Raw genomic sequence first — 26,769 nt, forward strand, 5'->3', positions numbered from 1 at the left:
CTGGTTCTGTTGGGTATAGGAAAAGCCTCTTTCCTAATGTATGGAGTGTGGGTTTTTTGTTTTTTGTTTGTTTTTTTTTTTTTAAGAAGGGGCCTGTGATAGTCCAGTTGTCATTTTGGCATTTCTCTTCCTCACTACTACTGTACTTAAACGACCAAGAAGTTTTATACCCCAGTTCTTCTGTCCTTCTTTGACACTGGACATATGGTTTTTATTTAGTTTAACTTTATTTTGTAAAAACTGACTGGTGTTCTGAATTTGAATTGATGCGTGAATTGTTTAGAGAAGTTTTTCTTCATAAGCTATGGAAAGAAAAAATACATCTAAGGAAATGAATATTAATATCTTAATAATATAACCATAAGGAATTCCAGATAGAAACCATTAAAACTTTGCATTTGACATCGTTTTCTGAATTTTTTAGGCTTAACATTACACAACAGAAGACTATATTTCGATGAACTGAATGTAATTAAGCATATTTGGAGTCAGTAGGATACAGTGGTGAAAAGAGAAACCTAGGTGGAAATAAGTGGCACATAGTGGTATATTTCCTTTTCCATTACAGTTAAAAATGACTTGATTGATTATGGTCAGCTAAAGCTTATTCCATTATACCAAAGGCTTTCTTTCAGGTTGCTTGCTGGATAAGCAGTAAAGTATTTATTAAATAATGGCATCTAACCATGTAGAGTGGGTGGCTAGTTTGTTTCTGGAAATTGTTTGATTACATCTCTTTGGGTTGGTTATGACATTTTCTAGAAAAGTGCCTGACAGCCATCTATACTTAAGGCATATTTTACAACAAACGAACGTATTTATTTTTATCTAAACAAAAATGTAAAATATTTACCACAATGTCCAAGCAAATACAGTGTGAAAAAATAGAAAAATGACTCCGTTTTGATTTTGTTTTGTTATGAATTCTATGAGAGCAATTGTGGTGTAAATACATTTGTAAATACAATATCTAAGAGAAAAATAAAATTGTTTACGTTTTATTTGATGACAAACATTTCCAGTGGTTTCTTGCAATCATAATCATGTGTAATGTTTAGAATATTTTTCCACTTTCTGTGGCCCTTTAAATAAATGCAACTTTGTAGCAAACATGATTAAATCATTTTTATATGGTCTATTAAGCCCTACTATATCTACATTCTTTTGCTTATGAATAGATGTTAAGTCATCTTTATCATATACAATATTATTAAATTCACTGTAGCAAGCAGATTAGTTTCTCTATTTGTCTAATGTTTTCACTTAGGAGCACAGGTTTAATTATGTCTGGAGAAGTTCCAGTTTCCTCACAGTAGATTGTATAGTGGAGTCAACTGACAACTATGTAAAGTGACTAATTTCAGGGATTTTGCCACATTTCATTGGCTTATCCTAATTTTATATTAATCAATAGAGGGATCTTGGATTGCTCATGCCATTGCTTAATCAAACATGGATCATCATCTCCAAGTTTGTTTTTAGAAGCAAATTGTCAGGTTGTGTATATATGTGTGAATTTCTCTCCATGCTCCCTTTTCCTACAATCGCTCTTTTAAAATAAAAAAGACAGCAACAAAAAAACTGAGGCTCTCAGAGAATGTCCCTTTTGGCTGACAGCAAAACAAAGTTTGTTTTTATAAGAAAAATCGGCTCCTGATAGATTTAAAGAAGCCGTAGGTAAATGTTTCTCCTTGGGACAGCTTTTAAATATAACCTGTTTAAAATAAATATTTTAAAACAACTGCTCAAAAAACCCAAAACAAAGTAAAAAAACAAAGAAACAAACCTCCAAAACAAAACCCTATTCTTGAATAGAACGTTGTAAGTCAAAGAGAGAGCTTTATGTATGTTTTTAGAGATGTGAAAGCTCAAATCAGGAAATAGACCCACAATATTGTTTTAATGGGCTGGAAAACCTACTTGAATTCTGTGATGGATAATGTGAGATGCAAAGATCTGGTGAACTTCTTATGGAGACATTGCTCACTACCTCTTGTAGGATATATTTACATTACTGAGCTGTCTTATTAAGCTTTCACTTGACCAGAGTAATGCTGTTTCAGTATCTAATTGTGTGTATTTATGTGGGATCCTTTTAAACCTTATGAACTGGGCGCGGGGGGGGGGGGGGTGTCTTTTTTTTTTTTTTTTTTTTTTTTTTTTTTTACACCACAGGGTTAGATTGGTGGTCATTGTGATGGGGTAAGTAATGATGTCTTAAACAGTCATAAACTGACTTTTTGCCATTGAAATATAAATTCAGGACTATGAATCTATTTGGCCTTGCACTATCAAAGTAAAGTGTTTGGAATTGTTAAGTACACTTGAGTTACACTGGTGTTAGCCTAGTTATGATTAAGTGCTTTTACTTTAAACCCCTAGTGTCAGTAGCTGAACACTTCTTCCTGTATGTCCCTACATTATCTGTGCTGGAAACATCTTATCTCTTTTTCAGACCCAAAATGAACTTTAGAAATAATAAACAATAAAAATCCATTTAGCCACCCTTTGGGAAATTGTTCACATTTTATTTTACTGTCTTTTGTTCAGCTAAAAAAAATGGTTTGGATTGTAGGGTTTACACTTGGCATGTATGTTTTATGTTTTTATTCCTCATCACAGGAACAGCAAAAGCTGTCACTAGCAGAGATGGGCTCAAGCAGCAAAGTTCAGCTATGGATCCAAATTTTCTCAAAGTTTGAGGATAAACAACTGGTTCAGGGTTTATAAGAAAGGAGAGAGGAGAAAACAAAGGGCCTGATTCTCTCTTTGCTGGCACCTCTTTGCTGGTAGCCTGATTCTGTGTGGTATCTGTGACAATCAGCAGCTTAGCATTAAGGCAGCTCGAGATTACAGGGCAAGGAGTGACAGAATCCCTTACTGGTCTGAGGGATCCCCAAAGCATTGCAGTACCGAGTACCTGCAGCTACCAATTTTATCAAAGCAGTTGAGGATGCTTAGTTCCTTGAGGGATCAGGTGCCCACGTTGGAGGTGGGGGGGGGGAGAGGAACTGGTGAGAGAGATTGTGAATGTGTGGAAAAACAGAATGAATGAATGTATATTTTCCTTACTGATATAAATGTGCATGGTGTTTTGGATAGCTGCCCGTAAGTGTCACTGCTCTTGATGGGCAGATCTTCTTTATGCCTTGTCAAGACATCCTTACTCTTCTTGCTAAAGCTGGTGACAAAAGAGGCCTAGCAGATCTGGTAGCCTTTTTGCTATGCACTGGTGTTTCCAGTTTGAAACCCTACATGCTGGACTATGATACATTCCAGAGATTACTGTCTTGGAGCCTGTGCAAGCCAGGATGGTCTGCTGTCTTGATCCGAAGGTGCAATTGCATGCAAGCACCCAGAGGCATGATTTAGCCCTAAGGTGTTAAGGACAATGTTACTATACTGTATATGCACAAGTGGGCCAAGCTGTATTCCATGCACAGATTTTTTGTGTGTGCATATAATGTAAATTTATTCCAAGCGAGTTTTGCCAGTTGAAGAAGTAGTTCTGTTTGCCGTATTTATTGTATCCCTTTTAGAGATGCACTGTAGCTATCAGTCTCTGAATCAGAAAACAGTATCACAGGGCTTGAAATAGGTTCCAGCTTGAAAAACAGACTTACTAACCAGTGACTAATACAAATAAAAATAGGGGACTCACAAGTTTGAAGGGTGCTGCCCTGGTAAGAAACCTACATCCAGCTGCTGGGAAGTGAGGTGAAAATGGACTTCCTACCATGGTGTTTGTCCTGCTCCTGGATTCCATTTTTTTTGGTGTCCGCTTCTTCCTAGAATATGCCTGATCAGTTTGAAATGTCTCTTCCACCATCCACTCTAGTATGGTTGCTGTAGAGAAGAAGGATCTTTCTCCTTTCCTGCTCAGTAGTCTCCTGATTGCTTTAGGGAGGAGAGAGGACTGTCATATGGGTGCTGGGAAATACCTGAGATTGTATCTTCACTATTGTAACTCTCAGCTGTTGTGAAGGGATTGAGGATTTGTATTCACTTCCATACCTTTCCCCATGACTTTTTTTCAGATCCTCTTTTTCCCATGAGTAGTTTCAGTGCCTGCCTCTCCTAGCTTTCTCAGACAGCGATTGAGTGACATTAAGATGATTCTTGTGGGTTTCACCACAGCTCAAGGGGTTTTGAATAGTTCTATGGAAAAGACCTGAGTTTTGCCAATTTCACTCAGCTGCTTGAGAAAGCTATGAGCAGTGTCTGTTGTTAGGGCTGTCTGCAGACTCGAGAAGATGGCGCTGCATCAGTTTATATTTGGAAAGTTATCTTTTCAGCTGTACGATCTAGAGTGTTGGGGTGGGTTTTTTTTTTTTTTGTTTGGTTTTTTTTTAACTAAAATCTTCATTTGTACAGAAATTGATGGCTTGAACTTTTCGTGCGTTGGAAGCAAGTGGATTTTTTAAATTATCTAGCATGCTGCCTTTAAAACAGGAATAAACTTATTTTTAATCTACAACTGTCAGCTTGGAATGGAAGTTTAAATCTGTAATATTCACACCATCTCCCTAAGCATGGAAGAGTTCTCAATTAAAGGTACTAGAGGATATAGATTTTAAATTGAAAACAGTACATATATATATTTAGACAAATAAGCTAATGCTAAGGTAACGTCATCTGGTAACTTGTTGAAATACGGTTGCTTAATGTATGTCAAACTCTTGAAAAATAATACATGGATTCCAGATGTAATTCTGTTAAGCATGACTTCACTTAAGTAAACTGCCTTTACTTAGATTTCATTTTTAACTCACAGAAATTGAAAAGCTGTTGGGGAAAACTGTCACGATTGACAAACATGGACCATAAACCAATCTGTTAAATAAAGAATTTGTTTTTGTCCTGTTGGTGGGGGAATAAAATACAGTAGTGACTTTCTGCTCTTTCTGAACTGAGTGTAAAGTGCGAAAATGCAAAGCTGTGGAGCTGAAAGAAATCCTGTGTATGCTGGGTTGTCATGTTAATTAAATAAACAACCAGAACAGTGACCCTGTGTATAAAATATGTTTTGAGAAGCCTAGGGAAAAAAAAAAGTGACACATGCTGTTTTGGATGTTGTGACATTTGTGAGAATCTGTCTTGATCTGATGTTACTGTGCTTATTCTCTGCATCTTTTTTGAAGGAAGCTGATACACCATCTGTATTTTATAGAAATAAGGAATACATCTTATTTAAAAAACCCGAAACTTTTCAACTGTACGAGAGGCAGAGCTGTAATGGCTGCCAACCACAGTGCTTGAAATGGGCCTAAGTTGACTGCATCCTAGGTAATTTAAAAAATAAGACTCTCTGAAATTAAAATATTCAGCGGATTTCTAAAACTCTGTTACTTCTGGTATTTCCCCCAAATGTTAGTTAGAGCCTATTTTATTCAATTAGATGTGCTAAGTAACGTTGGTTGTTGAATAGGTTTCAAATAGTAAAGTGAAAAATTTTTTCTTCTCATCAGAGTGGACTTCAGAAAGTTACTGCCTAGAGAAAAAGAACATAGATTATTAAAACATCACCTGAGATGGTTATATTTTACCCAGTAAATAATTCAGAAATGAGCACATCTAATGTATGCTAGTATAGTATTCATTTTTGTTTTGGACAGTTCAAGTCTCTGTTTTTGGCACAGTCTATTAGCTACCCTGTTGCCGCTGGAGTTGCTCTCCTGTATGGACTTCTTTGCATCAGAGTAGTGATTTGTTTGAGCTATAGCAAAAAAGTCTGGTTGTATATTTTTTTTCATTTTTTAACTTTAGCTTCTGGAGAACATCAGCTGTTTTCTATGCTGAGTTTTACCTGAGGAGTAAGTTTGGACTATAGCAGTCTGAGGGAGAACTGTGATTTACTGTTCAGAAAGTTGATTATGAGCCTTACAGTTTAACAGGTCTCTCTGGCTCTCCTGCATGTGTATATGTAATTCCCATTCAGTGTTTGTTCTGGAAACGCTTTCTCCCTAGCCCTCTGTCTTGCAAACCCTTATTCATGTAGGTAGTCCCATTTAAATCAGTGAGACCATTCATGTGTGCTTAAAAAAGGATTGGGCCTTAGGGGGCATCAGCGATCCTATTCTGATGTTCACTATGACCTGCAAACAAGTATATCAGATGATAAATTCAAAAATATAATGGGCAAAATCCATGCATGGTACTTCATTGAAGTCAGAGGAGTTCTAGCAAGAATAAATGCATCTCCATTTTATTCATAGATATAGATATATTTTTTCCTGTCAGTAAGTTACTGTGTTTTATAATGGAGACTATTTTTGCATTGTGTGTTTTTATTTTCAGTTGTCTGTGTCAGCCCAAATTTTCTTGATGCTTCACCTGATTTAAATATAAGAATGGTTGAATACCTAGGTGAATGTGATAGTATAGGGCCAAATCTAAAGGATCAGTAAACATGCTTTATAGTGATTGACTCAAGGAGCTCAATCTGTTTAAGAGGGATTAAGGAGTGACTTAATCACAGTTTATAAGTACCTACAGGGGGAACAAATATTGGATAATGGGCTCTTCAGTCTAACAAAGAAAGGTTAAGGTATAACACAATCCAGCAGCTGGAATTATAAGGCATAACACAGTCTAGCAGCTGGAAGTTGAAGCTAGACATATTCAGACTGGAAATAGGTGTACATTTTAAACAGTGAGTGTTCAAATGGTTAATTACCATCTTAGGGATTCTTCATCACTGACAATTTTTCAGTCAAGATTGGATGTTTTTCTAAAAGATATGCTTTAGGAATTATTTTTGGCGTGGTTTTATGGCCTATGTTACGCAGGAGAGCAACCTAGATGATCACACTGGTTCTTTCTGGCTGTGGGATCTATGAGAACCCTGCACAATGACTGTATAGGAAAATTATGCCTCTCTAATCGGAGTTCTTTGAGCATGTTAACAAAATAGTGGATAAAGGAAAATGTCTACTAAAGGAAGAATTTGTTTAGACCTTCTTAACAAGGCTTTGACACAGGCCTGCCTTCCTTCCCAAGAAGCTACCAAGGTAATTAAGTAATCATGAGGTAAAAAGTAGTGTTTTGTCAAGGATTAGAAACTGGACAAGAATCAGAAAACGAAGAGTAGGTCAGTTTTTCAATATTGTGGAAGATTAATAATGGTATTCCCCATGGTTCTGTATTAGCATCAGTGATGTTTTATAAGTTAATTTAGTTAAAACACTAGGTGGACAGCAAAGTGGCAAAAATGTGCACTGAGACCAAATTATATAGGTTCATCATTGTTAGAAGACTTCAGAAGGACCTAACAAAGTTAACTGAATGGGCATCATGATGGCCAATTCAACAATGTCGAAAAATGAAAGGAAACCTAGCAAAAAGAGTGGTTTCACCTACTCATATGCGTTGATAGGGTCTAAAGTAACTGTGTAATGTAACCACTCAGGAAAAAGGACTTGGTGTCACTGAGGACAGCTCAGTTAAAAACCTGTTTTGTTCTGCAGTCGCGGTCAATGAGCCAAGCAAAAGGTTAGCTATAGAGATGACGGGATAGAAAATAAGGCTGCAAATATCGTACGCTGTTATTTACTCTGATAGTAGACTGTTGCTTGGGCTATTGTGTTTAGTTTTGTTTTTTTGGTCACCTTTTCTCCAAAACGGTATCTTGATAATAAAGAGGGTTCAGAGATGGATGACAATGTGGTAGGGGTTTGGAGAACTTTCATATGAGGGGAGATTGAAAAGATTGTAAATGTCTATAGTTTAAATAAATTAAGTAGAGAGATGATGGAAGAATACTGAATGGTGTTTAAGAATAAGGGGGAATTCAATTAAACTAATTTTAAACTGATCAGAGAGACTTTTTCACAAAACACATAATTATCCTGTGGAACTCTCTGCCACATATCATTGAGGGCAAAAGTTTAGCAGGATTTTTTTATTTTTTTTTTTTGGAAGTATTAGACTTCTATTACGGATAATGAGACCAGTTAAATGAATACTTTTCAGTATTTCAAATTCTCATGCTTCAGGGGATAAGGAAACCACTAACTGATAATAGTTGGGAAGAAACTTTCCCTATTGACAAATTGTTCTATTACTGCCTATAAAAGGGTTCTTACTCTTGCCTCTGAAGCATCTGCCACTGGCCACTCTCACAGACTGAACACTGACCTAAATGGACCACTGGTCTAATCTATTTTGACGTTTCCGGTATTCCTAACACCATTAAGTACTCAAAATTGTTAGGAAAAATGATGCCAACAAGAATCAGACAAATGCAGCAAAGCCTAATGTTTTCTCTCATGGCCTGTGCAAAGGCTGGGAAAATGTAAACCTCCCTGTGTGTCAGGAATAACCTTTGATATTGATGTGCTCTCCCTATCTAATGCCCCCACCTTTTTTCTACAAAAAGTGTTCCAGATTAAAATAACTTATTTGCATGCTCTCTATATTCTGTTGGTTGCCCATGTTTGGTCTCATTTTCTAGATAGAATTGAAGCTTAGGGGGTTGCATTTTAAAATAAAGTAAAAAATGTTTCATGCATCAATAAAACCCTCAGAGCTTGTTGCCTCTTTAACTCTCCATAAAAAGTTTGTGTGCAAGAGACACACAGGATATTTGCTGAGAATTGTTGATTTGTTGAGTGAAGCTTTAATGGCAATTGAAAAAGTAACAATTCAACAGATTTCTGTTGGAATTAGAACTCAGCCCTACTAATGAGTCTACAAAATCAGTCGTAGATGGACTGCTTCTAGGACAGTGTTTCTCAACCTGGGGGTTTAGAGAGGTCGCAAGTGCAGAGCTGGTATTGGGGGTGGCAAGAAAGGCAATTGCCTGGAGCCACAGGGGCGCCATGAAACTAAGTTACATGCCTCAGCCCCATGGGGGTGGGACTCAGGCTTCAGGGGTACAGTAGTTTGGAAAGGTTAAGAACCACTGTTCTAGGAAAATGATGTTGAGTGACAGAGTTACCACCGGTGTCTCAACAGCAGAATCTTAATCAGACCAAATTGATAATCTGTTTCATCCTTACTTAAAGACTGATGCACAAGGTTTTAATTTGATTATCAGAATTGTACCAGTATCTGGTTTACATCATGTTGTACATTACAGCAGAGTGTTAACCTCCTTTGGATTGCCTCACTCTTTCTTTAAACTATCAGAACTATAAAGTTTGGAGGACCATCCTTTGTTTGATGGATAATTGGAGTGATAGTGGTGAAATGATTAGGCTAATATATTTGTTGAATAAATCTTTTAACAAAACTGAACTATTCCTGCAGCTTTGCAAACTGAAAATTGCTGAAATAACTTTGAGCAGTATCATGAAATTCTTTTAAGATGCTATTCTAGCATTTGACTAGCTCGATCCATCACCATATTTGAGTGTGTGACCAGCAGTGAAAGAAGGCATTTTGAGAGCGCTGTAAAATCTGAACTGCTTGGGAATCTGCTCCTAAGCAATATACCCCTTTAATTAAGTGAATAAACAGCAGATCTTCTAGGTATGGTCAAGCATTCAGTTGCAGATGCTTTAGGAATAAGCACTTGTGTGACCTAAAGGTATATACACAGCCTTAACGTCTCAATTTAAATGTATCATTTTAAAATGTGTAGCTTTTATCATGGAGGTGTGTGGATTTGGAGATATACAACCTTTTATTATGTACTATGCTGAAATTGAAGATTGCAACCATAGCAAAGATTCAAGAGCTGAATGAAATAATAGCCTCTGTGTGTGTGTGTGTGTGTGTGTGTGTGTGTGTGTTGGGGGGAGGGGCAAGGAGGGTTGTTACTGTATTCTATTAGAGGTCCTGAGCAAACCAAGTATTATTTGATTTTTATTGCACCAGCTTTGCCAGCTTGTTTTGGCTCTGATGTGCAGGCTATGGTTTTGGATGGATGATACTGAAACCTATTCCATGATACAAGACCGTAGCTGATAATCACTCAGATATATATGTGGCAAAATGCCAGATGATCTTACAGCTCTGAGATGCTTTTCTCTCTATTTTTAATTGGTCATGTTAATGACAGGTTATCGCTGAAAAGAGCCGATCCCATTGATTTGCATACATAACCTTTCAGTTAAAATTGAATGATGTTCAAGTTAAATATATCAAATATTTTTAATTGTAGCTTGGGGTTGTTTAAGCTTTCAAACCTGGTTGGTGGTGGAGTATCTTTGGTCAGATGCAGACATGGGACCTGATCTTGCTAGGCACTGAGCACCTTCTGCTTTCATGACAGTCACTGGATGGCATCTTAAAACCTAGGTTATGCAAGGTAGGTCCTAAATTAGTGGTCAGATTTTCAAGGGCTACTGACCATCCTCTGTTTCCATTGTAATCAGTGAGAATTAGAGATGGTCAGTACCCAGGTGTGCCAGGGGCACTCACTTCCTGAATGCCTACTATTGGCTGGCTGTGGTGCTGCAGTTTTTTCCCTTGCTCCTGAAGCCCCTTGTATGTTGCCAACCTCGCTAGACAGGTCTTCAGTGACTCAGCCCTCCGGCTCTAATAAAAGGAGCTGCAGGGCCTGATAGGCTGCTTCTGTGCAGCCTTTCTAGGCAGGTTTGTAGGACTCACTTTCACCGCTCTTTTCTGAGGTAGAGTGTAGTAGGACCTTTATGGTCATCAGCGGAGGTCCACAAAAGGCCAGGTACACTGGACACCCCATCACACTAAGTAATAGGGTAATCTTTCTTTTTTGCAGCAGCAACACAAGTGCAGAAGAGAGGGCATGTTGCCACATATGCATCTGCAAATAGTAATAGCGTCCAATTATGGGAAACTGACAGCTATTAAACAGATTTCAGAAGGATTTGTTTGTTGCCAGGTAAATCCCATCATCTCTGTACAGTGCTGAAAAGAGTAGCTTTGTTTGATAATCACAAACAGGCAGGTGAAGGTGCCCATGCTTATGAATAGAATAGTGGAACGTGAGTGGATGTTTTTCTTACTTAAAGATGGCATTTCAAAGCTAGTATTGGCTGAATTGCTCACATAGTTAGCTGAGTTCTTGTGCAATACCTTTTTTAATCTCAAACTCAAATTAGAAACTTGGAGATCATGCTTTATCTCCCCTCTCCACTCCACCACTCCCCCCCCCCCCCCCCCCCCCAAAAAAAAAAAAAAAAAAAAAGCAGCTGTTGAAATTGTAGCTTGAAGAGAGAGAATTCTTAGTTCAGTTCTTAGAACACGGTTTCTGAATGCAGAACCATAATATGACATTGTACTTTCTGGACAGCTATAGTTGGTTTCTAACATGCCTGCAAAACAGGTATGTATCTTGGGCAGGCTTATAGTTTGTGTCAGCCTCTGTATCCATTGCTTGTCTTTTTGTCTTAATGTATTTTTCATCACTCCTTAATTTAATTTATTTGGGATCTAAATAATTACTTTTCTAAAACATTTAACCTGGACTTTAAATGACTTTTACATTTGCTAGAATTCTCCCACCTTTTTATTTATAATTTACTAATTTACCCCCCACCCAAATCCTGGTGTCTGTGTATTTGTGTGCACATGTATTAAAAATACATATACATGTGTATAAATAAAATGTATAGGCTATTCCTGAGCCATTTCAGCTGGAAATAAAACTTCTTGCAGCTCATGTTCTCAGTCACTCGGGTACCAGAATGATTATCTTGCCACTAACCTCAACAGTGACCTGGAGCACAAAAGTGTTTAGACGTGAGAATCTGATAAGTTCCCATTACAGGTTGGGCCAGCACTGTTCTCATGGACATAGAATGAAAACAATGCCAAAGTAAGCCAGGAGATGTGTGGAGGTTTTTGTAGCATGGAATTCTGCCTGGTAAGGAATGAGATAAGACTAGTTAAAATAAATGGTTGACTGAGATAAATTTCCCAGATGCATGAATGATGTGCTTTATCCATTAAAACTTACCACTTAGTTGTATAACAGGTTTACTTCTGCCCTGATGTACCCATGTTCAAGGAAGTGGCAAACCGGTCAGTGTTTATATTATTTATTAGACTGCTTATGGAAATGAGTGGCAGAAACACTACTTCCAAAGTATTTGTTGAGTAATGATTTTTCACATAGTTCAGCTGGCATTTCTATTTAATTCTAATCTCTGTGTTTGGCTTTAACTGTGGAAAGCTGCAGGTATAATTCATATTCAAGTAGTAATTTTAAGACAATTTTTTTAGACCAATTTAATTCATCTGCAATTAAAATTCTTAAATGCAATCCTTATCAACTGATTACACTGAACTGCAAATGAATAAACATTTCTCTATTAATGGGTTTAATGTTCTACTTTGTGTTTTGTGATGGTCTAAATTGTGAGACAGACAAGTTACTGTCATGGATGGACTTTTAAAAATTCTTTTGATCATCAGAAGCATTGACACACTTGCAATTCCCACTGACCTAGTAGAATGGCCTGTGAAGAACTCGATATATCCAGCCTGCCTAGTTTAACTTCAGGTGGTATTAGCAATTTATTCATCTGACTAACAAGGTGGTAGCTTACCATTTCTTGACAAACAATTAGCTATGTGGCCTCCTATATTTTGTGTCTTTTTACAAAGCATATTGCACTTTGTTTTCAAAGATGAAATTGTGACTTTTATATTGTAGGCATAATTACTTTTGTATCTTAAAGGCCTATTCTATTCTTGGCATGGGCAGTGTAATACAAGAACATAGGATCATTGTAAGCAAAATATATGTATTGGGTAATATGATTTGTAGGCACTCCTCTGTGTATGTGTACAGCACATGTATCTCTCCGCACTACAGAACAAGAAATCAATGTTCCTTGGAAGATTATTTGAAACATTTTCAGTGTTTATAATAGAAGATATTGAAGACATGTATTTATCTTTTACCTTTAAATCTATTAAATCTTTACTTCAGTTACCAATTGTGTTGTATGTTGTGTACAGACTTGCTTAGCTGATATTTAAAGCTCTCCATCTGCTGGTCCCATAACTCTCAATGACTTTTTGACTCCATATTTACTGATATGGGACTGTTGTTGCGGTTAGCTATGTTGGCTAGGTATGCATTCAAAACCTTTCATTCTTGATATTTTAGCTGTGGCACTCCTTGGCTATGGAACCCTCTCTTATCTGTGTAGTTGAGATAATGTTTGCATTCCTAAGTGCCTCAGACCCACAGTGCCCTACATATGACTAGTGGATTTGCCCAGAAAAATCGAGAATTTTTATTTTCTTGTTTTCATATCTGGAAACTGTCTCGTTGTTTAGATCTTCAGATTTTTGTTATTCTCTTGAGAACTTCCCCAAAGCTGTGATCAGAAGTGAAGTGATAAAGTGCTTGGCTACGAATTGGTCCAGCTCCTTAATGGAAGAGAACTTGAGTTTGAAAATATGTACTTACATCATACTCTGGTTTTAGCTGTGGTATTGTTTATTCCCAGCTGAATGTGGAGACAGTGCAATAAAGAATAACATAGAGATTTGAAAGTGAGGCTGATGTATCACAAACTACCTATAAATGCTCTTAAAAAGTTGTAGGACTGGATCCTCAGCTGGTATGAATGGGGCAAGCTCAATTCAATTACAGTAATTTATACCAATTGAAAACCTGGCCCATGTTGTGTGCAGTGAATCAGATTGAGTTCAGACAAATGTTTTTGGTTTTAGGTGGTAGAAACCTAGACAGTCACAGTTCAGAAGGAGGGAGCAGGATATGTCCTGATCTTCATTGTGATAAAGTCCACGGATCACGACAATGGGTGCTTGGGCGGCAGAACCAGACTTGTCACTCACTGTCAGCAAGGAATGCCCTATTGCCTGAAGTTCCCACTGGTTTACCCCCCCCCCCCCCCCCCCCCCCCCCCCCCCCCCCCCCCAGTGGCAGGTCGCTCTGCCAGCCCTCTTTGCTGCAGAGTTCTTCTGAGGAAATTCCATTTTATTTCAAGCTGTGGACTAAAATTTTGGCATGATGAGGTACCGATATAATTCCCAGCTGTCTCTAACGGCTAAATTTTTTTTTTTTTTTGAGGAGGAGGAGGCTATCCCCTCAGCGGTGCTTTCCTGTTTGAGGCTTTTGCAGGGGCTGGTACCCCAGCAGGCTTCAGGAATGAGAGGCTGAGGAACACCAGAGGCAAAAGGAAGGGTCTGTCTCTTCTGCTTTATCGCTTCTCAGGTGTCTTGTTGGGGAGCTCGGATGGCTCTGTTGGTAGGGTGCAATTCCCTCCTATCTCAGCCCAGGCAGGGTCACCTTGACAGCTCCTCTCTCAGGCAGGGGAGAAGCCAGGCAGAATAGAAAAACTGGTGCCAGGGCGAGCAGTTCTCTTTCCTCCCTCTCCATGAGGGCAGTGTGCCAGTTAGAACATCACACCTGTAGTCCATGTCAGCAGACGTGCTGAGACTGTAAAGACCAGCTCTCTCCTCCAGGTCCTCTTGGGCCATGGATGGAAGGTGCTAGACACTGAACACTCTGTTGGCACTGTCCATGCTGTAAGGGGCCTTCAGGCCCCGCTCCCTACCCTGCTGCTGCCGCTACAACAGAGCTCCTAGGGGTGCTCTTCTGATATCCCCGGCTGGGGCTTCCTGTGGAAACTAAGACTCTTCTGGCCTATGTGGAGCTTATGCAGTAGGTAGGGTAGAGCTTCTGGGGAGTCCATTCCCAAACCCCAACCAGAGACCCAGAAGGGGTCTGGGGAGTTGGGGGAGGGAATGGGAAGAGACAATAGGTCTCTGAGGACTGGGAGATTGCTAGTCACTTGAAATATTTTTGAAGCAGTATCTGAGTCCAATTTCCCTACCCTCCCTGAAACAGGACTGTAGGATCTTTCTTGACTTGTAGCTACTGGAACTGGATGTGGTATTGTCATAGCAGTTGCACCAGTGCCAAATACAGAGGTGATAAAACCTTGCTGCTTGAGAGTTCTCTGTTTTATCCATCCAAGGACTGCATTAGCCCTTTTGGACACAGCATCACACCGGGAGCTCCTGTTCAGCTGATTATCTACTGTGACTCCCAGATATTTTTCAGAGTCACTGCTTCCCAGGACAAACTCTCCAATTCTGTAATTGTGGCCTAAATTCTTTGTTCTTCAAATGTTGATCCCTGTGTGTATTTCACTGTGGGCCCACGTGCGCTCCACATGCTTGATACTAGGGAATTCTTGCAAGCAGTGTTGGTTGGACCACACCTGTATCCCTGCTCTCCTTGTGCTCTGCATTGATCTGTCCCACTCTGGAGACAAATGGATCATCTAGAATAGAGACAGAAATAGACATCCAAAGATTTGTTCATTTCATTAGGGTGAACGTTTTCCATGCTCTTCAGAAGAATTTTTTTTCCCACCTCAAAGTATATTTAATCCAATCTATAATTAGAAAGGTAGAATTGAATTATCTTGACTGTAGAAGTTGCCTCAACTGGTCTGAATGTCAGAGGGTGAGGCATTCCTCTGCTTCTAGTGACTGACCTGGTTCTGTCTACATTCTGGCAAGCAGGCTGAAGTACCCATTGTAAAGGATGTGGGGATCCTGTTACTCAAAGAAAGGAAATTTTCAAGTGAACACAGAAAAATATTCCTTTTCTCTTGTGAAATGTACATTTTTTTTCAAAGAAAATCTACATGAACTGAGATGTTCATGTTGTTGCATTTTTTTTTAATTTATTTTTTTTAAAAACATTTGAAGAATGGGTGTTAGTTGATTACTGACCTTATTTTATCTTTCTTCTTGGAGGCTCTTATTTTTAATAGTTCAACTTTTTATCTTCAGCTTCCAAGATGTAGTGGCCCTTTACCCCCTTTAGACTTTATTTCCTGAGTGATCTGTGGATCTTGTGACATCATAAATGTTTTTGTTGGCAAGCGGCACAAATGAATTAGGATTGTAAAAGCTAAGTTTAACAGTGGTGAGGATGACTAAGTTGAGAGAGAGTTATGTGTAAGTCTTATTAATATCTATAACAGAGAGAATGAAGGGGCCAAATTTTAGATGCCAAGTAACAACTAATAGAACCATTTGGCAAAGATCCATCTTGCATTTAGTGGGAACTGACTCTTTCTTCTGGCCTAATTTTGAAGATATTGCTCAAGATATGAGCTAGGTGAAACCTTGTTATGGGATTGTGTGATAGTTGTGGCTTCTGCTTAGTTATGTTAAATGGCAGTTCACACCTAAGACAAAAGGAGTGTGTGAATCCGCATAGGGACTCTTGCTGAGTATTGTTTTGGGTAGAGTTGTGTGCACATGTATGGGAAGGCAGAATTCAAAGAAACTGAGGAGAGATTAAAGGGGGGAGAAGTTTTTGGGTGCGGAGTACAGGTTGGAAAGAGAGTACTCTTAGTGCTGAGCCTGTGAGCAAAAGAAGCAGTTTCCTGCTATGTGATTCCTTCTGCATTCAGGGACACTGGACTTTGTACATTCTTTGTAAATAAACAAAACTGCATCAAAGAAGTACTGGAGTATTACCAACTTCTACTCTCAACTGCAACATCCAGATGGCTCCGAACTTTAACTGGTCAAAAAAAGCAACAATACTGTTTAAGATTACTGAGGTCTTCTACTGTTCCCCTGCCTTCTCACTGAAAGATATACAGGAGAATCGAGCACATTTTCACTTTGGTAATCCACTAATGAGACTCATTTATTGCAAAATGCAATGTAAAATAGATGTCTTGCTCTCTTTCTCACTGAAGACGACATAACAGTGTTTGCAGAGAAATTCTGGTTTACTATTAATATTCTTAGATCTTATATAGAGCTTTCCATCCATCCATAGATATCAAAGTGCCTTACAAAGAGGAGAAATTATCTGTTTTTCTAATTTTGCAGATGAGGCAGAAGGAGGTAGGGAGGAAAAAGTATCTAATATCAGAGATGGGCTGAACGAAGACTGTGGATCCTAAAATGCTCAAACTTGATAAAAGTTGAGATTTAGATCTCCAATCCATCTTTCCTTTGTTTTAAGTTTCTAAGTTTTATGGTACGAGATGGTTGGTTATAATCCTTTTTCTTTACAATTTAATGAAAATGTTCAGTTTCATGAAAACTGAAATCTAGTGACTCAGTGTCAATGTTTTATCTACTTTATATATATCTATAAAATACATCCAGGTCAGCTAGCTGTGAGAATCTGATTGGATCCCTTTTATGTTAATTCTAAATAGGGTGAACAGCACCCTATTTCAATTTAGTGTTGCCAGCAAGTTTCTCTACAGCATGTCCTTCGAAGAAGGAACTCCTTCAGTCATGCTTTAATTTAGATCCAGAAGGTGGTAGTCCTGAAGAAAATGAACTTTTCTCTCTATGGTTGCTATCTCAATACTTGGTTGACTCAAGTTGTCAGAAAACATTCACTTACAGTCAGAAGGAAGAGTCTACATTTTTATTTTGAATATTGACATTGGGCAGAGTGCTAGTGACACTGTGTATGTACTTGATTATCTTAGTACATTTTTATGCCCCAGAAATCTTTCCTCTTAGAAAATACATGCTACCTTTTGTTGTACTGTACAATGTGAAACTCAAGTAAATATTTCTACAAAGCATGCCTTCAGCTGGTCTCCACATACCAGTAGACAGCATCTGTTATGGAAATACTTTGCTGTATACTGAATTTTACTGTTTCTTTCCTTCTCTAATGGAATAGAAACTATTAGAATAATTCTTGCTTTTCTTTGAATCAGTTATTACTACAGTGCCCTAGGTAACTTGTTAATCGGGAGGTAATCCACAGTTGATCATAAGATATGATACAGTTCTCTAACAAGTATCTACATAGTGCTATCTAGTAGCCTTGATACTCTTCTGTAAGTTTTTCAGCAAGAGACATCCAGATTCAGCCCTGATATGAGTGCATCTCCAGTGAAGTCAAAAGTGTTGTACTGTCTCATTCCACGGCTGAATTTGGGATAAATACTATGAGAAAGATTTCCTGATTTAAACATCTATTTATATATACATATATTTACTTTATTTTTTGTTGAAGCATTCTTAATGGTACCATGAGCACTGGCATCAGGATGCCTCCAAAAAAAAAACAAAAAAAACCCCACCCCAAAAAAATCAAAACCCTAGAAAATACATGAATCACCTATAACTGGGTCAATAAAATCATTGTGGCCCTTTAACTTTGGCCATCCAAAAAACCTTCTCCACTAAATGTGTAAGTTATGAATCTGGAGTATGAGTTACTCAAATTGACTCATGGCTTATTGGCCAGTGAGTGGAATCATCTCATGTTGAGAGTCTCAAGGCTGCAGACCTGCAACCATAATATTTACTGTGCAGTGCAAGTTTAAGGCAGTGTAGTAGTGCTTTTATTAACCCTTGGTAAGATTTCAGAACAGTCTTTTTTTTTCCCCCTCTCTGTTTCTGTACCTATATATAATGCTGGAAAGCAAAATACTGTGAAAGAAGCCATTTACACATGGATTGTGAATAAACTCCTCAGGACAGTGGGTTTTATTAAATCACATTGCCAGATGCTTCCAAAGAGAGCTGCAAGTATAAAATCTGTTATTGCTTTGACCATATAATCCATGATGTGAAAATACCAGATGGCAAATTGATGAACCTTATGGTAATAACACTTGGCATTATATCACGCTTTTCATGTCTAAAGCACCCTACAGATATTTGGCCTAATATTATGAGGTGCTTAGTGTCTTCAACTCCCACTGAAGTCAGTGAGAAATAAGGGCAATCATCCTCTCACAAGAATGAACACATTAATTGATTCGTTCCTTGTTAACACCAATTGTGGTTTGTATTTTTTTGTTTGAAGAGCTCTTGAAATTGGAGTGTTGGTTCTTGCTTGCCCCAATGACCTGGGTTAGAGGTGTTTGTCAAAATCAATCGCTTTTTTTCCCCTAAGGACCCAATTCCATGGGGCACCAAGCATCCTCAACTCCCACTGAAGTCACTCGAGGTTGAGGGTAAGTGCCCCATAGTAGGTGACCCAGAAACACTGATGAAGGAAGTTAATTGCTCAGATTTTTATTTACTCTTTCTTCTGTACAGTGGCCAAATCTTGGTTGCTTCACTTTTATCAATGAGACCATTTACTTGAGTTAAGTGAGGAATTAGCTCCTTATATTATCTATACTTTCCTTCATAGAAATTCTGTACAAATTCTGCACTTGGTTGGAGGCTAGCTGTTGATAGATGACCTCAGAGTCCCTCCAAAACCAGCTGTCAGTGATATTTTGACAAGGGTATTTCAACTCTCTCCTTCCTTTCTTCTCAAGCTCTTCTAGTTCCCCAGGGAGGCTATCCCACCTATAATGTTTCCAGTCATGGTTCGATGAAGAGTTAGAAGTAAAAAGTTGCTTCTGAACTCAGTTTTTTTTTTTTAAACTTTACAATGTCCTACCTAGCCCAGAATTTCTATCTTTGCATCTGAACAGTAGTATTTTATATTGATTTCTCAAATATCAACTTAATTTGCTGAGTCAATACATACATACATTAAAAAACCCTTGATGGGGTTTGGTGGTGGTTTGGTCACAGATGTTCTTGTAGTTGCTGTTCTCATAAGCAAAGTTCATGTTGATTTATCCAACCCCTTTATTACCAAGACAGTCTTTTCATCTGTCAAACATTGCTTCCATGTGAAAAGTCAGATGAAGTGGCCACGAGTTGTTGGCATTTGTGTATTGGATGGTTGTTCTTTAGCCTGATAAGAAAACACACTTTTGAAAGACACACACAGTTAGTATCTAAAGGCCAGATCCTTCAGTCTTTACTCCTGTGAGTTAATGTTGTCCAGGTCAGTTAGGGCCACTCACATGGGTAAGAGCTGCAGGAGGTGATCATAAAAAGGCAATATGTTCCACACTGTATTTAACTTCAGTTGTGTTTTTAAAAACATAAATTTTTGTCACTTGAGCTGTGGCTAACTGAATGATTTTCAGACGGCTGTTAAAATCCATGCCTTTCAAGTATGAAATTGCCCAGTCAATAAATGAACTTCATGAAATAATCCCTCCCCTGGGGCGTTTTGGGTTTCTTTAGGAATGGGTTGGATATCTTCAGGTAACTTGCTAGTGAAGAGCCTTGTTGCTGCTTTGAGAATACTACAGTGCTGTTGCTGAAGTGGTGTGTGTGTGTGTGTGTGTGGGGGGGGGGGGTGTTGAGCAAAGTCTAGTTTCAACAATTGTCTCCCTGCCTTTCTAACATTTGAGCAGCTGGTTAGCATGGCCTGCAGTACAGCCCTCCTCTTCCCCCAGCCCTCCTTTTAAAATTTGAATTGAGCCCCATTTCCAAAACACAAACTTTTGGTTTGGGGGCAGCTCAGGGCCAGCACTTTTAAATGGGGGCTGTCCTCATCCTTGTCCATGGGTGCTCCACTCTGATTTCCAGGCTATTTCATGAGTAGTTGCTGCCTTTCTTCTTCCACTCCGTAGTGGTCCCATGCTTCTCAGGAGCTTCATAACTCTAGTTGAGTGCCTCTTCTTGGCTACTTATCAGACTGCTGTGAAGGGATACATCCCCACATGTGTTAAGCCTGCAGATTGTGAATGGAGTCCTGGCACCTGGAAACTCTTTACAAATCAAAGTGTGTTAAAATGAGAAGCTATAAGTTTTCAGTTTACCACACACAGGATTCTAATACCATTGCTCTTTACTTAATCACATGAGAAATGCACAGATATAGAAAAAACAAAAAACCCTACCTGCATTTTCCTGCCTCAGTTTCCTCACCATTCTAGACCATGTTTTAGGTTGTGGTCAGAGTCATGTGGGGCTATCCAGAGTCCTTCTGCTGGAGTGAATTGCTTGTGTTTTGAAACATGAAGCCTTTCCATTTCCCTGACCTTGGCTGATCTTTTACCTTCATCTCCCCTGCTCCATGCTTCCTCTCTATCTCCCTTCACCCATGGTGGATTCTACATTTATATAAAAGTATTCCATGATACAGCATTTGTCATGGTGACAACTTCATAATATCAAACAGAATTAATAAATTGTACAGAGAGATTCCCTGTGTTATACGACTAGTATAATGTGTGCTGTGTAGAGTTGGTTGGAAAATAGAGGAGATGTTCTTTGGAAAATTTTGACTTTCTGGTGAAAAATCAAAAACCAAAACATGTTGGCTGAAAACAGAAATGGTTCAATTTGGAAATACTACTGTATTGCATAATGGGAGTTGTAGTTCAAGTGCCTCATGCCCTTCGTCTCTGTAAGATGGACTAGCTGGTCAGACTACATTTTCCATGATGCACCATGGTCTCTCCTTTTGAACTGGAGAGGCAGTGCATCATGGGAGATGTAGTCCTGCTGGTGAGCCGTGCCCATAGAGGTGAGGAAGGACACAAGGCAAATGAACTAAACTCTCATGAGGCACTGTGGTGGCATACCTGAATTGAATGTCTGTGTGTCTGACATTTATTTTGATCTTTGGACATTTGGTTTTAGATGAAAAATTGAAATTTTCATTAGAAAACATTTTTGTGGAATAAATGCATTGTCAAACTTTTTTTTCTGTCAAAACCACTTTTTGACAGACATTTTCTACCAGTCCTAGTCCTATGAGGTAAAAGGTTATTGCCCTTCTGAGGATCCTTCAGCTATAATTGCTAATATTTGCCTGAATGGTACATGGAATTGGGATAATGGGATACATTTACTTTGTGTGTTTGGGTTTTTTGTTTTGTTTTTTGTGCTAATCAGTTAGAACCCATCCACTGTGACGGTATCTCCACTGAACTTTTTCTCAATACCCCACCCTGTCATGCGGAAATAACATTAGCATAACAGTAGCACAGGTAGGTGCCTTAGTGTATGTAGACTGCTTGCACTTTTACCACTATATCCTCTCTAACCCTGCTCGGAGCAGATTGTATAGCAATACAGGAGGTAAAAATGAAGTCACTATCTGCACTAGAGCTACTGCCGTTGATAATGCCAATAGAGCTGCTCTGGAGGCGGTGCAATGGTGAGAGATTTTAAGAAAAGCTTCAGAGTAGAGAAGATATCTGAAACCAGAGTCAAGTTACATATGACTCTGTATATGCAGGGCTGTGAGCAGGAGAGTGCCACCACATCTTCCCTGATGAGTGTGGGCAGCATTTTTAACTTTGGGCTGAGAACCACGTTACAGTTGTGTTCTAAAACCGTGTTATAAGCTTCCAAGGAGTTTGCCAGTAGCGGTCTGGCTAGCATGGTTCTGGGAAGCAAATCTAAGACTTCAGTGCTCAGGATAAATTTGGTGTAGAACTTACATAGTTTAGAAGACTTCAATGCCGTCTGGGTGTTTGTTCCTTTGGGTAAGAACTGCCCATACACAGACTTCAGTTAACAAGACTACATACCCTAAGATTGTTGAATGGTGTTTTTGTTTAACATTAACGTCTTATACAGATGGTAAAATAATTAAAGGAATAGCATATAGTGGATTAGGGCCCCAAATTTGACACTGGTGCTGTAATTGGAGAGAGAACATATAGAAAAATACAGTTTTGTGGTTTCACTTAAATTGGGGGGGGGGGAGCGGTTTTTTGTTTGTTTTTTTGGCTTTTTGTGTGTGTTAATAGGCTTTGCCTTCCTATATGGGAAATGCTTCTGCCCAAATCAAGGGAGTTGAAGGCATTGAAAACAGTAGTAACATAGCAATACTGCTGCAGAAAGGTGCAGGTCTGGCTGGTGACTGGGTTATACTTATGGATGAATTTGAACTGCTGGCTAAAATCACCTACTTACAATCATGCCTCTAAATTAGAGCAGAGCCTCGCTCCACACCCCTAAAACATTTTATTCATTATTTGTATTACCATAGTATGAAGGTTGGTAATCTTTATCTTGATTATGATGTTTCTTTAATTATGAAACTGAATTATTTGCATAATTATTGGGTGAACTCTTTTTTTTGCACTGAATCTTGAATATATATGTATATATGCATGTTGTTGTAGACTTAATACACTTATATAGATATGTCTCAGTAGGGCACTGTACAGGTTCAGCAGGCTGTGTGCAAATTACACATGCAGGATCAGGGCCATAGCACCTATATTTAAGATTATAGATAGTATGTGTGTTTAAAAATGTATAGACATATTTGGTAAGTGAGTATAAACATGCCTATTTATAGATAAAGATATGGGAGGAAGAAAATCCAGCACTACTGCAGTGATTTATCAAGATTGACATGAAAACCAATATTATTCTAGTAAGCAAAGGAAATTCTTTGTAAAGCATGTACAAGAAAGGTATTTAACCCACCTCAATGATTTCCTGTCCAACTACATCCAAATAAAATCAGACAGATTTTTTTTTTTTTTTTTTTTTTTTTTTTTTTCCCCTGAATAGGGTCATTTTAAAATAACTTCTGGAATAGAAGTATCAAAATTTTTTTCCCCTCCCCCATTTCAGTCCATGTTTTTTCTTGTCAAAGCTTCTAAAATGGTTTTAATCTTAAATTAAATTATGTGAAAGTCCAATTGGGGGGTGAAAAAAGGATTTGGTTCAGCATTTAACTGTAAAATTTAGTGTATTGAGGAAAGAGACCTCCTTGCTTTGGATGGCAGGGTGTCTGCCATTTTCGGTGTGTCCTGCCAGCCCTTTGCCTGTGCTTAAACTCATAAAACTGAAACACTTTGTATGTGTCATGTATGCTTTATTTAGCAACAGGGGAAAGTAGTGTATATTTTAGATTTAGAATTTTTTCCCCCCAGAGTTTGAACATGTCATAGCTGGTTGGCACAGTATACTATACAATTGATTTAAGGGCGGGGAGGGAAGGAGATTAAAACTTCTTGTGCAGCTTAATTTCTTGAAAATATTAAACCTGTAGTCACAGCTCTGGGCTGGAAAATTTACCAGCCCCATACGTAGCAAAAAGCATAGTTAGTTAGTTAGTAAAGTGAATTGACCAAAGTTACCCAGGAAGTCTGTAGTAGAGTCAGAAATTGAATCCAGATCTTTGGAGACTTTGTCCAGTGCCTTTAACTCAAGAGCATCCTTTTTCTACTCTCCTTATCACTTGTCTGTTTTTTGACTACTCTCTCCCTGAGAGTACTGCAAGAGATTGTTTCTGCTGCTGATTTCTCAGAAGCAGCAGGTTGAAATTGGCATGGTTCTGGTCATCTGTTTTGGTGAAGTTATGAACTTCACAGGAGGCACTGGAGCCATTTGTAGATTAATGAAAGAAAACCAAAATACTGCCAAAATGGATGCTGTAGGTCCCCTCACTCACCAGTGAAAATTTCCCGCTTGCCATTGACAAGTAGATTTTTCATACTCAGGTGCAGTGGATAACCAAAAAAAAAATCCTTCCTTACAATGCACTGAGCGATCACAAACACTAATTTCCAGAGGAATAATTATTTTAAAAAGAATTTAGTAAAATAGCTTAACTGATTAGTATAATCCATTTTGTGAGGGGAAAAAAGCTCTTACTTCAAATTTCCCTTCCTTTTGAAAAAATTTTGTTGTGCAATTATTTCAAATGTCATTTCTTAATGAAACTGCAGATCATGGAGTGGTTGAGAGAGCAATATTTGCCAATATTTAAAAAGGATGATCCAGGTAATTTTAGGCCTCAGTTTGACATTGATTCTGGGTAGATAGTGGAGTGGCTGATCAGGGACTCAATTAATAAAGAATTAAAGGAGGCTAATGTAATAAATGCCAATCCACATGGGCTTGTAGAAAATAGATCCTGTCAAACTAACTTGATGGGTCTTGGTTTTTTTTAAAGCTTTTTTTATGAGGTTACTAGTTTGATTGATTTAGGTAATACTAGTATTGATGTCCTGTGTCTAGGGTTTGCCTACACAAGGTTTGTGGCAAGCTGGGAGTGAATGTACCCCCACTAGCCTTCCGTGCATTGACTCTTCATGTGAAACTTGACTAGATCAAACAGTTTGTTAATGCACCCCAGCAGGGTCCACATGGACAATGAGTCCATGGCAGGCTAATGTGGGGGTAGATTCACACCCCAGCTTGCTGCAAACTAATTGTTCAAGTAGACACGCCCTTAGATTTCTGTTAGGTGTTTGACTTAGTACTGCACAACATTTTGATTAAATATATATAAACTTAACATGGCACATCATAAATGGGTTAAAAGCTGGCTATCTGGTTGATTACAAATTTACAATTTAAAATGTACAGATGTAATTGTAATTGCTGAGCTGGTGTGTTTTCTAGTGGGATCGGTTCTTTGTCCTATGATATTTTAATATTTTTATCAATGACCTGGAAGAAAAAGTAAAATCATCCCTGATAAAGTTTGCAGATGACACACAAACTGGGGTAATGATGATGAAGAGTACAGGTCACTGGTACGTAATGATCTGGATCCCTAAACTGTGTGCAAGTAGAAAATATGCATTTTAATATGGCTAAATATATACAACTAGAAACAAAGATGGTAAACCATGCTTACCTGGGTGGAGACTCTGTGCTTGGAAGCAGTGATTCTGAAAAAGATTTGGGGGTCATGGTGGCTAATCAGCTGACCATGAGATCCCATGACGCTGTGGTGAAAAAGGCTAATGCAATGCTTGGATGGATAAACTGGAATTTGGACTAGGAGTAGAGAGGTTATTTTACCTCTGTATTTGGCACTGGTGAGACTGCTTCTGGAATAGTGTGTCTAGTTCTGGTGTCCACAATTCAAGAAAGATATTTAGAAATTGGAGGAGGTTCATAGAAGAGCCATGAGAATGTTTAAAGGAGTAGAAAACACCTTGTAGTGATTGACTTAAGCTAAATAATTTAGTTCCTTAACAAAGAGAAGAGTAAGGGGTGACTTGATTTACTGTCTTGATAAAACTAAAGTACCCGCATTGGGAATGAATACTTAATAATGGGCCCTTCAATCTAGCAGAGAAAGGTTTAACATGATCCAATGGCTGGAAGTTGAAGCTAGACAAATTCTGATTTAAAATAAGGCATACACTTTTAACTATGAGGGTAATTAACCATTGAAACAAATTACCAATGGTCATGCTGAATTCTCTATCACTGCAATTTTTCAATCAAGATTTAATGTCTTTCTAAAAGATCTGTTCTGGGAATTATTTTGGGGAAGTTCTCTGGCCTGTGTTATGTAGGTTAGCCTAGAGGATCACAGTGGTCCCTTCTGGCCTTGAAATCTGAATCTATGAGGGGGAAAAAAAATCTTGGAAAAAATATAACCCTAAACTCATTATTGGCATTATAAACAAAATATACATTGGGGAAGAGGGTGTAGTCTTCTAATAATCAAGGCACTGTACCCTAAATTGTTTTTCCTAGCTTTTCTTAAAATTTTTTTAATTATGGAAACTTGACATTGAAATGTTTTATCTTACAGCGTATTTGCGAGAAAAGTGAGCTAGTTTTGTGGGGCAGACTAAAACTGGTCCAGTGCTTCCTCCTCACCCCCACCTACTCTGTGTTCTGAAATTGCACAATGTATTCATCACATATCTTCAGTATTACATGGAGAAGGAGATCTGTTTTAAATATTAAGGGGAAGACTAAATCTACTGAAGAAATTCAGGGTTAAAAGAAAAGCTCTTATGCATCAATATTTGTTTGATTTCATGTGCTTGCTACTTTGTGTAAACATATATGCATGCTATGGTGCCTCAGTAATACATATAAAATAATCTACTGTTTACTCTTGTATTCAAGTTATCATTTTAATTGAGGCTCTCAAAAAAATTTGAGCCATTATTTAAACCTCTCAATGCCCTTGTCAGGAAAGTTAGTAGTATTGTCCCTCATTTTCAAACAGGTAAACTGATGCATTAACTGGGACGCCATTAAATGTAAAAGTTCTTGAGTGGTTTTAAGATTGACTTGTTACTGCTAAAATAACATGAATGTTGTAGTTTT

At 38.3% G+C, this 26,769-nt stretch overlaps 1 protein-coding gene across 1 annotated transcript in view; it reads left to right on the forward strand.

The window, feature by feature from the left end:
- The window catches only part of PDE3A (phosphodiesterase 3A), a 496,440-nt gene that overhangs the window by 153,384 nt on the left and 316,287 nt on the right, over window positions 1-26,769 (forward strand). The window lies entirely within an intron of this gene.

Source organism: Emydura macquarii, unplaced genomic scaffold, assembly GCF_026122565.2.
Source record: "Emydura macquarii macquarii isolate MOO-44397 ecotype Brisbane River unplaced genomic scaffold, CSIRO-AGI_Emac_v2 contig_2205, whole genome shotgun sequence".
NCBI classification, from domain to species: domain Eukaryota; kingdom Metazoa; phylum Chordata; order Testudines; family Chelidae; genus Emydura; species Emydura macquarii.